Consider the following 10032-nt stretch of genomic DNA (forward strand, 5'->3'; position numbering starts at 1 on the left):
CTAGCCTTTCAAGTATTGATGCCAGGCAACTCTCATTACAGTTGCCATGCAGCATAGCTTCGTATAAAATTCCTCACCTGTCTACGCGAGGTGAGCAGAGAGAAGAACTACGAAAAACATCTTGACTATCGGTCGATGCGTTTTTGAAGCTCCAGCTGTGTCGTTGTTTTGTAGCAGTGAGGTGTTTTGAACAGAACCGGTAGGATCTGTTCGCTACCCCATTAGTACTTTAGCGCAAAATGCTAGCCAGCTTTTCTTTTTTCGATCGATCGGAGCTATTATTAATAAGACTGATTTCTAGATTGTTCGTGTGCCATCCTGTCGATAGACAACCCTACGGCGGCCGAGGGTGGGAGTGCGTCGGTATCACGGTCGCTCAACTCCAAAAAATGTCATATCCTTGAAAATCCAGTGCCTAAAGGGTGAACCTTGGTTCGTGGTAGTATTAAAGCTTCTCAGCGCCACATTGTCTGCGATCGTCTTGAACATTTGGCTACGGAGATAGGGATTGAAGATCTGAACTGCCTACGCAGCGAAAGAACCATGTTCCCGACGAATGAGGCTTTGTCACACCAGCTGTGTACCGTCTGCTGGCAAAGGAATTCCCTCTTCTCGTCCGATCTATTTCAAGCCTGCCTCAAATCGATGCCTCCAGCATCAGTCTGTAGCCTTCTCTCACGACTTCCCTTTAGGGTGGTGAGAAATAGATTTTTCGGAAACTGTACCTTTTACACACCTAACAATCCCTCGATGTTTTCACGTAGAGCTGAAGTCCCCTGAATTTTAAATAATCTAGAAAGGACTCTCAGTTTTATTTAGTAGTAATAGACCATCCGTTGTACGGCGTCAAGCCAAAAAAAGTTTTAACTTTTCTGCCATAGCAGGATCCGGATATCTTCGATAATTTACACCTCAGTTGAATTTGGTTAGGAGAGGCAAGAAAACCTTCACGTCAGTCTTACGTCAATAAAGTACCTTCATCGCTATACGCAAGTGTTTCATAGCGTTCATAAAAAGAGAGTGTTCGTAAGGGTTTCATGAAAAAAATTAAGTGAAGTTTACTTAATTTCTTTCACCATTCCGTTGTGACATGTTTCGAAGGGCTGTTGTAGTCGCGCGAATAGAGTCACGATGCCGGCAAAGTACTCGACAGTAATTTTATATTTGAAAGTCCTATCCATAAATCGCTAGAGTTTTGCCAGTATTTCGCTAGATCAGACAGTATGTGGGTAGCTGACACAACACTCCAGAAACGCAGAAAGCAATCTCAGTTTCGCTTTTTAAGGTCGAGAAACGCACAGTATACAGAATATACTTGACAAACGTATTCCCGAAATAGCTTCAATTGTCGATCGTAGAAGTCGTCACGTAACGGTATTGGTAGCGCTAAAGTCCACGTAAAATATTATCTTCCTATTCTTCTTTGTTACGGAAACTATCGGGAAACACTAACAGCTTGATGACGTTATCCACCAGCATCGTTTTAACCTCCTGTTCAGTCACCTCTTGGTACGCAAGCCATTCTTATTGGATGAGAATTAATAAGAAGACGAGTTTCCGTTGCAATCTGGGCAAGCTTAAGTCGACCTTCTAGATGTATCGGTCACGAATAGGTGCGAGAAAGGCCATTCGAAATTGACTCTCCGCGGTACGTGACCATGAGGTACACTATAGTTTCAAAAGAGTATTTTGATTTTCAGTAAGCAAACCGCGCAGATAGAGCTGGGTAGCAATAGTCCTCTAGTCTGAACACAGTGTTGTTGTCTCCCAAATATCGAAAGCACAGCGCTGTAGATCTCGTGATAGCTCTCATTTGGGACAGCATAGTAGTTGAGGAGCAGTTTCCTATCAGAGTAGCAGAAAACGATTAACTCAATGGAAGAACGCTATCGGCTGTCAAACTATGATATTAAGGCTCATCTTTCTGCGTTAGGTTCTGCGTAAGAAAGGTTTAGAAAAACTGGAATCTGGTTGGCTCATCAATGAACGATTTTCCCGAATTAAAGTTATACATGGGACCGCACTTGCCTAGCAGCGGTTCTGAAGACATGGTTTTCAGAAACCATTCGAGAATTCGGCCCTTGATAGTGTTACACGCATCGGTTAGCAGGACTTTGGCGCTCAGTGCATGTCGGATAACTAAATGATAGGCCACTTTGACTGACTGTGGACCACCAATAATTAGCCGACTAGTTTCAAAGTTCCACATGACCAGGCGCAGCCGAAAACGAGGATGCATCATTTGCTTTATGAAACACATCATCTAGGGCCCAATATTGGGCTTTTCAAAATTCTATTTGAACCTGCAGACAATCATCAAAATTTGCAATTTTTTAAATAACCCCTAGTGGACTTAAACTTGTATACGCTTGTTTAAGATATTCATACATAAAAAAAAAAGAACAAGAAAAATACATGAAAAGCTCTATCTAAATTGATATATATTACATAGGGATAAAATAACACTAAAGAACAAACACTAACGTCTCAAGCTGTACTCTTTCCTATGCGCCTTCGGACTATGTCTCGCTTCTGGTAAGCATTACAGAAATGAATTGAGATGCAGCTTCGTCAGCAGGGATCTGTTTTTACGTGTTAGGTTGTTCAGATCGTATCCCACCTAGTGGCGAGCATCCTCAGCATTTACCATAACCTACCGGAAAGGTGCCATTGATTTTTGCGTTTTTCTTTCTTACGTGCTTCCCCTATTTGTGCCTACCCATTTCGAACAGCCTGACCACCAATGAATTTCATATTTGGCCATCTTAATTGCTTGTTCTTTTAAGTTATACGAAGTAGAAGATAATTAAAACTTTGAAATATCACGTGGGCTTTACAGCTCTGAACAAATTGGGCACCAACCAGATTCTCATTTATCTACCCCGTTTCGATCTTGAGACCAAGTCAGCTAAGCGTGCTTGTTTGCCTATCTGATTCTCGACTCATTTAAGATACTATTGTCGAAGCTGTGCTAAGCGACCGGTACATTCACAAACTGTATCACCAATCCGAACCAGTGAGGTTGACTATAGCGGGAACAACCGGACGAGAGAATCGAAACATTTGCAGGCACGTGCCATATTAGGCCATCAACAAGTGACAGCTGTTCTGCGTTGCATGACGTACGGCGCACGCTTCACTCAAACGGTAGACCGTTTGTATTTTAGCGAGCGTCAGCCAGCAAAAACTGTTACTCGCTAAAAAAAAAATACAGGATAACTTGGATCAACGTATAAGGATACATGTGGGCACTCTCAATGTTGGTTGTTGCTCGAGGTTGGAAATGAGGTTAGGCCATCTCCTTATTTTACACATTTGTCGAACTCACTACCAAACCATAATGTTGCGAAAATATAACTATTAATTGCTAGACAATATTCAATGATTGATCACGTAATTCTTATCACGAAAATATTGCTATTATTATACCATGATGTCTCTTATTAAGTTATCGACCTCAGACAATTAAATTCAAAGTGTTTTAATTTTACGTTTGCTCAGAACCGAAATATTACTCCAAATATCTAAATGTGCTGCGGATAAAAGTTGTTCTGAGAATCTAAATTTGCGGTCACCAAAAATCCATGCAGTTCCTCTATACTGACACTGTTACCATGAAGCTATGCCATGGCTATGGATCATTTTAGCCATCGATTCAAACGATACACCAGAGTCACACGGTCATTGTGGCTATATATATAAAGCACTGGCCACTTTTCCGCAGCGAAAACTAAGGTGGTCAGGTTTCTGACTGCGCCGCTCCGACGAATACTCTTTGAGCGTGCAGATTGCAGCGACGGCTGTCCTTTGGCACGCCTAGCCAAAAACGACCGCCAGCCAAAAACATGACCAGCTTAGTTTTTGTTGAGGAAGGGTGGCCAATGCTCTTAAGGTAACGTAACTAACAGGTTCTTGTTAATCCTGAGCCTCCTGCGATGTGCTCCTACTCCCGAGTTCGTACTGGCACTTACGTTTTGCTTTTACGAACAGCAAGCAGGGAACCATTTTAAAATGTCCTTTAGTGGATACTCAAAAGATAAGCAAAGCCCCATATAGTTTTTGCTTCTAAATCTGAGTTCAACTTGCCATATTGGAATAGGTATCACTTCTATATATGAATACCTAACAAACGTTATGTAAAAAAACAATCCGGGAGAGTCGAAAACGTAATTCATTTTATATAGCTGTTTCACGGAGTAGCATGTTACGTGCGAAACTTCCCATATTTCGAACAAAAATACATAGTATTCAGCCAACCTCAAGAGTTCATTAGAGAATCAGTTAACATTCTCTATGGACGATTTTAACGGGCAAGGATGTGGCGTAACGCTAAACCTAATTCGGTTCGTTTTACCAGCGATTTTTTCTCGGAATGCCTATTTATTTGGAGCTAATCTGGTAATGCTAAATGAGCTACGTAAGTGACCCATCTGTGAAGTATAAACACAGTCTCAAGTCGAAGCGACAATAGTTAACAGAGCTTTTCCATTATGGCCATCCGTGCGAACCGATTAGTGGTCGACCGGTTCGTCGTCCTATGAGGAAGTGGAAATTATTCCGTTCTCGCAGACGATTCTTCTCGAACCTTCGCCAACCCAATAGTGTAGTGCGTACCATGTGTAACGTGTCCATCTGTGAACTAGTTCTTTGTGGTTATTGCCCCGTTCGGCACACTGCACTACTCGGGATTTACGGAAACTGCCGGATACTGGTTGGCTAGGTAGCAGTCAGAAAAATTGCCTCGGAAGGAAAGCTGTAGCCAGGTAGGACGGTGGAATCGCTATAAGGCAGAGAGCTGTGGTGATTACGTGACGATTGCGGCAAGCACAGAACAGCAGCGTCTCGAAGACCGGAGTCCAGGCAGATCCCGTTGTAGCGTTGCCTGAGGGCACTCTCTTTGATGAGACAAAAGCGACGTTTGCACCAGTGATTTAGTTCGGTTTCTCTTCCTGACATGGGCTCTAAACTCACACTTAGTCCGGCACACTCCATTTTCGTTACCCGATGGTTGTTCAGACTGCCATAGCGGTCTTTTCGCACTTGTCGTCTTCACCACTTTTCCTTTGACTTAGCATTGACGAGAGCAGTGGCGGCAGTAGCAGCTTCTTTCTTCACGTATGACTTAGAACGGCCTTTTACTTGTCTTCGCCAATCCGCCACGATCCATATTTTGGATCCCGTGAACGAAATGCTGACGTAGCAACGCAGGACCACAAAAGTAGGTGGTGCCTTCCTGATAGGTACCAATATGGGATTTCATGAATAGAAGGGGGCAAATATTTGGCTGGAGGTCATTCGACTTGGCACAGCTGATGATTATTTTCGCTAAGCAGACGATCGAACCAGACTGAGGTTTTCGGATTTAGCGGAACCAAGATAAGCATCCTGGACAGACACTCGCCTTGACTGTACTTGAATGACGCACGAGAGCTTATATGACGGAAAAACGTACGTCCATCTAAAGAATTAACTGCCTACGCATGTTGGCGTATACGGTATTTCTCGTGCAATGAAAAAGTTCACATGGCAAGGTCCAAATATATCAATTGCTTCGGGAATCTATTCCAAACGAGATTGATTTTGGTGTATTTCAACCTCTCTTGCTGCCGGACGATTTCGACATACACTTTCACGAGCCGCAGTACTGGAAATAGTATGAGTAGGAAGCTTTAAATCACCTCTAATGAATAATTGGAAATTCAAATAGTTTGTATTGAAGTAGGGGTTCTCTTAGTTGTTTGAAAAAGTGACCACAGTTAGTGCTATTATTTGAACAAAAGTAGTGCCCTTTTATGAAAGTTGTGAATAGAGCCACTTGTATCTGTCCCATTATTCGGATAAGCAGGCTTTTGACAACAATATCCAAACGGTTTTCGGCACACAAAAAATACACATGTATGCCTACAAAGAATAGGAATAGGTCTATGGTAAATTTGGTTTGAGCCAAATTTGGAAAAAGGTTTGGCTTTCTGATCACAGCAAGTCTTTACCGTATATTCTGTGAACAACATGTAGTTATTAGTCAATGGATATATATGTCCATGTTGATAATCCTATCAGTGGAACTCAATTGCACCGGGCATTTCATTTCGCAGTACGTTTCCCTTAGGCAATATCTCTCTTAGACGTATGTCAGGGAATCCACCTAAGCTATAGAAGTTATTTCCGTTGATTCGCTGACAAAAGGCAATCAATCGTCTTAACTTACGCGGCAGTTCCACCACGTACATAGCAACCACTGTTCGCTATTTCAATTAGCTGAAGCAGCACTTGCGAAACCGATCTACATCGTTTGCTTCTTCTGATATTTTTTAGCAGTGAACCTCTTAACATAATGCAATTTGCTATTTTAACTTTATTTAAGGCGGAATGCTGATACGCCTGGCACTATTAAACATTACTCCATTGAGAGTAAGAGATAAACATTGAGAGGATACCTCGCAACTCAGCCATATAGTACCCTACGCCAATAGGGTCTCTTTGTGCATAGTAAGCAAAGATTAATAATGTACAAGTTTATCGGAAACAGCCGGCTTCCTGTTGAAACCAACTTCGGGCTTTTTCAAATCAGTTAGCATTTAGCTGATGACCCAACTCTAAATAAAACAGTGACCTTGTTTTTCACCATTACAGCAGGACAATCCGAGTAGACATGGGATTATATTTAGAAATTTCGATATTTACCCTGGGCACGCTGGCTGGCTGGCTAGCTAACCAATATCCATTAGCATCACTGAGCAAAGAGCTTATGGGCACTAGGTAGAAGATAGAATAGAGAGCCGTTACGTCTGATCTAGTTACATTAAATTTAGCATACGTGAACCAATCATGAGATGCGAGTACTTGATAAAATAATATGTAGCACAAAATGATTCATATAGTTTGTAAATGCAAGACCATCTGTCCACCTCGTAACTGCCGTGATGAAAGCCAATATTACGTCAGATCGGAGAGTAGCCAATTCTGACTTTTGACAGACACTTGATAACTTCCGCTATCAGAAGTCCTGAAAAGTAATGGGTCAGTGTTTCGGCAATTGTGAGCAAATATTGGTCTACGCGGACCCAGGCTACGGATCTGTTCGCTGACGCAAATATCTTTCTATTAGCGATGTATATAGAGAACTTCGCCGGCTTTTAAAACATGCAATTTAAGTCATTTTGCATCTTTGACAATACATGATAATCAACCCGTTTTACTAGAGAAAGCAGCCACGTTACCGCTGATCTGTTTTTAGGACATTAACTATGAAAATTAATTTTTACGGACTAGAAATAAAGCAGTGATTGAAAAAATCGATTTGAAATTGTTGCAAAAAAAAAAAAACTCATTTTCGGTGTGACTCGTCAGCTCTCATAGCTTCGATATATTGGTTAATTTTTGTTATTGTATGCTTTCGCGTAGCGGCATATAGTTGAGGCTACTAAACTATTAGAAATAAGCAATTTTGCTCAAGAACTTGAATAATTTTATGTGAATAAATGAAAAACTTGCGCAAATGTCTTTCTTGATCAAGTCAGAATCGGGTTATCTATCTGTTTTTGTTTAATCTATAAACCAACTGTTCCTAAACGCGGTCAGAAACAGTTGGTTTATATTTTATTATTATAAACACTTATTAAATATCTCTGTTACTCCAGAGGGAGCTTTAAGCCGATGATATTATATTACACGGACGTTAGAAAGATCCAAAATAAATTACGTTCTTGCTTCATATTTTATTAAGCTGTGACGTCGCAGTGAAGCTCACTTGAGCCCTAAGTAAGTTAATTAAACGGAATTAACTTCTGCATTCGAGCTGGATACGTAACTACGTAAGCCACTAAACTAGTTACAATATTGTTTAGCTCAGCTAGGACAGTTTTTATTTTCAAACGTTCTGCTTTATATTAAAGAGTGCCCTACTGCTTTTTAAGGCGCCGCGCAAATAAACACATTTCTTTACTGGACAAGGCAAACTAATGAAAACGATAGGAGAAAGTGTTATATGTAGGAGAAAAACCTCCCACGAGAATATATGATGACTTCATTCAGTGTCCCCGATGGCAAATTTAGCCGTCGTACATCTGGCAGTGCTCATCTTTAGCGAAACATAAGCTACTACCGCTCGGAAGGCGATCAGCCAGTCGAACGTATTATGAGAATTATCTGAGAGTTTGCTTTAGCTAGAGCTGGTACGACAGAAAATTGTGACGTCATTCAGCCAAGTATACGTGTTTAGCTTGTTATTTTCGACGTTCAGCGGACTCAGTCTTGGGGACTCTCGAACTAAGGAAGTAAATTTTGCATTGTATACAGATGCATCCATCCTGATTCCTTCTGTAACAGTAAAATCTACATAAAAATGCTGATTCGATCAGGAGCCAGAATGTATTCTCGACAATTATGTCGTTTTGCATTCAGTTTGTATTTAAGGTCTAAAAGACGATCATGGACATTTTTGGTTTTTATGTAGTCGATTTATAAATAGAACAGAAAAATGTTAATCAGTACCGAAAAATGTTAATCAGTAGTTTAAACTAGAGTGTATTTCCTCCATTTGGTTTGAACCGAGCTTGTTAAAAAAACGCGTTCAATTAGTATTATTATTCATCAAGAAACCGTGAACGTGAGAAACAGGATAAGTTATTCTCGGACCGGTCCCGATTAAAACGAATAGGTCCATACACATAATGATACTGCTTTGTGTAAGCACTTTGCCTCTTTTTAATTTTATAGCCACGAGATGTAAAATCGAGTTGTACAAAGAAAAAAAACATTGTCAGACATAAGGTCAAAGGCTTTTGCTCAAACAACAGGCACCCAAAGCAGCAAGGGCGTACGAGAGTCAACTTATTTTTAGTCATTTAGCTTATAGGGTCCATTGCAGGCCAACCCCAAGCAATTACCATCAATAACAGCAGCTGGAATTGTCAGACGGCGGAAGATGGCAGAACGATTAGCGACTGTCAGCGCGTTCGGCGTCTTCCAATCCTTGACAGAGGTGCAACAATTTGTTTATTGTAGGGGCATAATACTCTTTGCTTGTTCGCGTTGCTTCGTTTAAAAAATTGCCGAATAGCCTAAAGTATGGGCAATTAAATGTGCAGCTTGGACTTGAGTCGAACAAGGCTTTTCCATGCTCCCATACGACATAAGTACGTCATGTACGCTGCTGCTAGAATGTATCAATTAATCCAATGGGCGCCGTGTGTATAACTAAGTTTCAAAGGAAGCCAGAAGTTTTCCGTTAGGAAGTCACGCCTTGTCGACACACCTATTATGTCGCTAGACAGACGGATGTTAGACATAGATTTATATATCCGTACACACATGTAGGGTGACCAGTTCAAAGTTTTTAAGTTTTTTGAAATTTTATTTAGCCAAAAGCAGGTGTCTCAATTGAATGATTGCGTGCGCTAGGAGTATCATTTCTGATGTTCATATTTCTTCAATATAATCACCGGTCACTTCAATTAAAGCCTCAACTCAGTGAACTGAGGAAGGCGTTCACCCCTATTTAGATAATAATTTGAATCTTGAAATTAAATCTCGTCCCTTGTGTCCTTCATTCACCGGTGTATAGCATTTAGAGATAGGAATTGGAATTAATTACAAACACACTGTATTAATGAATCCAGACGTTACTACATTGGTCAAGAGTGAGGAGACGAAGTAAACAGTTTCGTAACTAATATATTTTCCTTCTACTTCGTGTGCAGTGTATCCTCATGTCGTATAGTAAACCTCAGCGCGTTCATGTTTAGAGTCTAACCTACATCTATATATATACACAATCTTGTGGTAACAACACTCAATAACGGCAACAGTAGTATTAATAAAAATGAGAAAGATGTTTATTGTTTAAATATAACGAGTGAGTAAATTTCTATTATATTAAAAATTATTTCTCAGGCAATTTCAGTTGGCGTAACTGTAGCCGGTCGTTCGCCTACGTCCTACTGCTCGATAGACACAGGTGCGACCTGCGAACGCGTTCGGCAAAGACATTCGCGTTTTTGTCTATCCTAATTACTCAGATTTAAGCCAACG

General features: G+C 40.8%; 1 protein-coding gene across 2 annotated transcripts in view; it reads left to right on the forward strand.

Moving 5' to 3' along the window:
* The window catches only part of LOC111261722 (coiled-coil domain-containing protein CG32809), a 319292-nt gene that overhangs the window by 45090 nt on the left and 264170 nt on the right, over positions 1–10032 (forward strand). The window lies entirely within an intron of this gene.

Source organism: Varroa jacobsoni, unplaced genomic scaffold (assembly GCF_002532875.2).
Source record: "Varroa jacobsoni isolate VJ856 unplaced genomic scaffold, vjacob_1.0 scaffold_590, whole genome shotgun sequence".
In the NCBI taxonomy this organism is placed as follows: domain Eukaryota; kingdom Metazoa; phylum Arthropoda; class Arachnida; order Mesostigmata; family Varroidae; genus Varroa; species Varroa jacobsoni.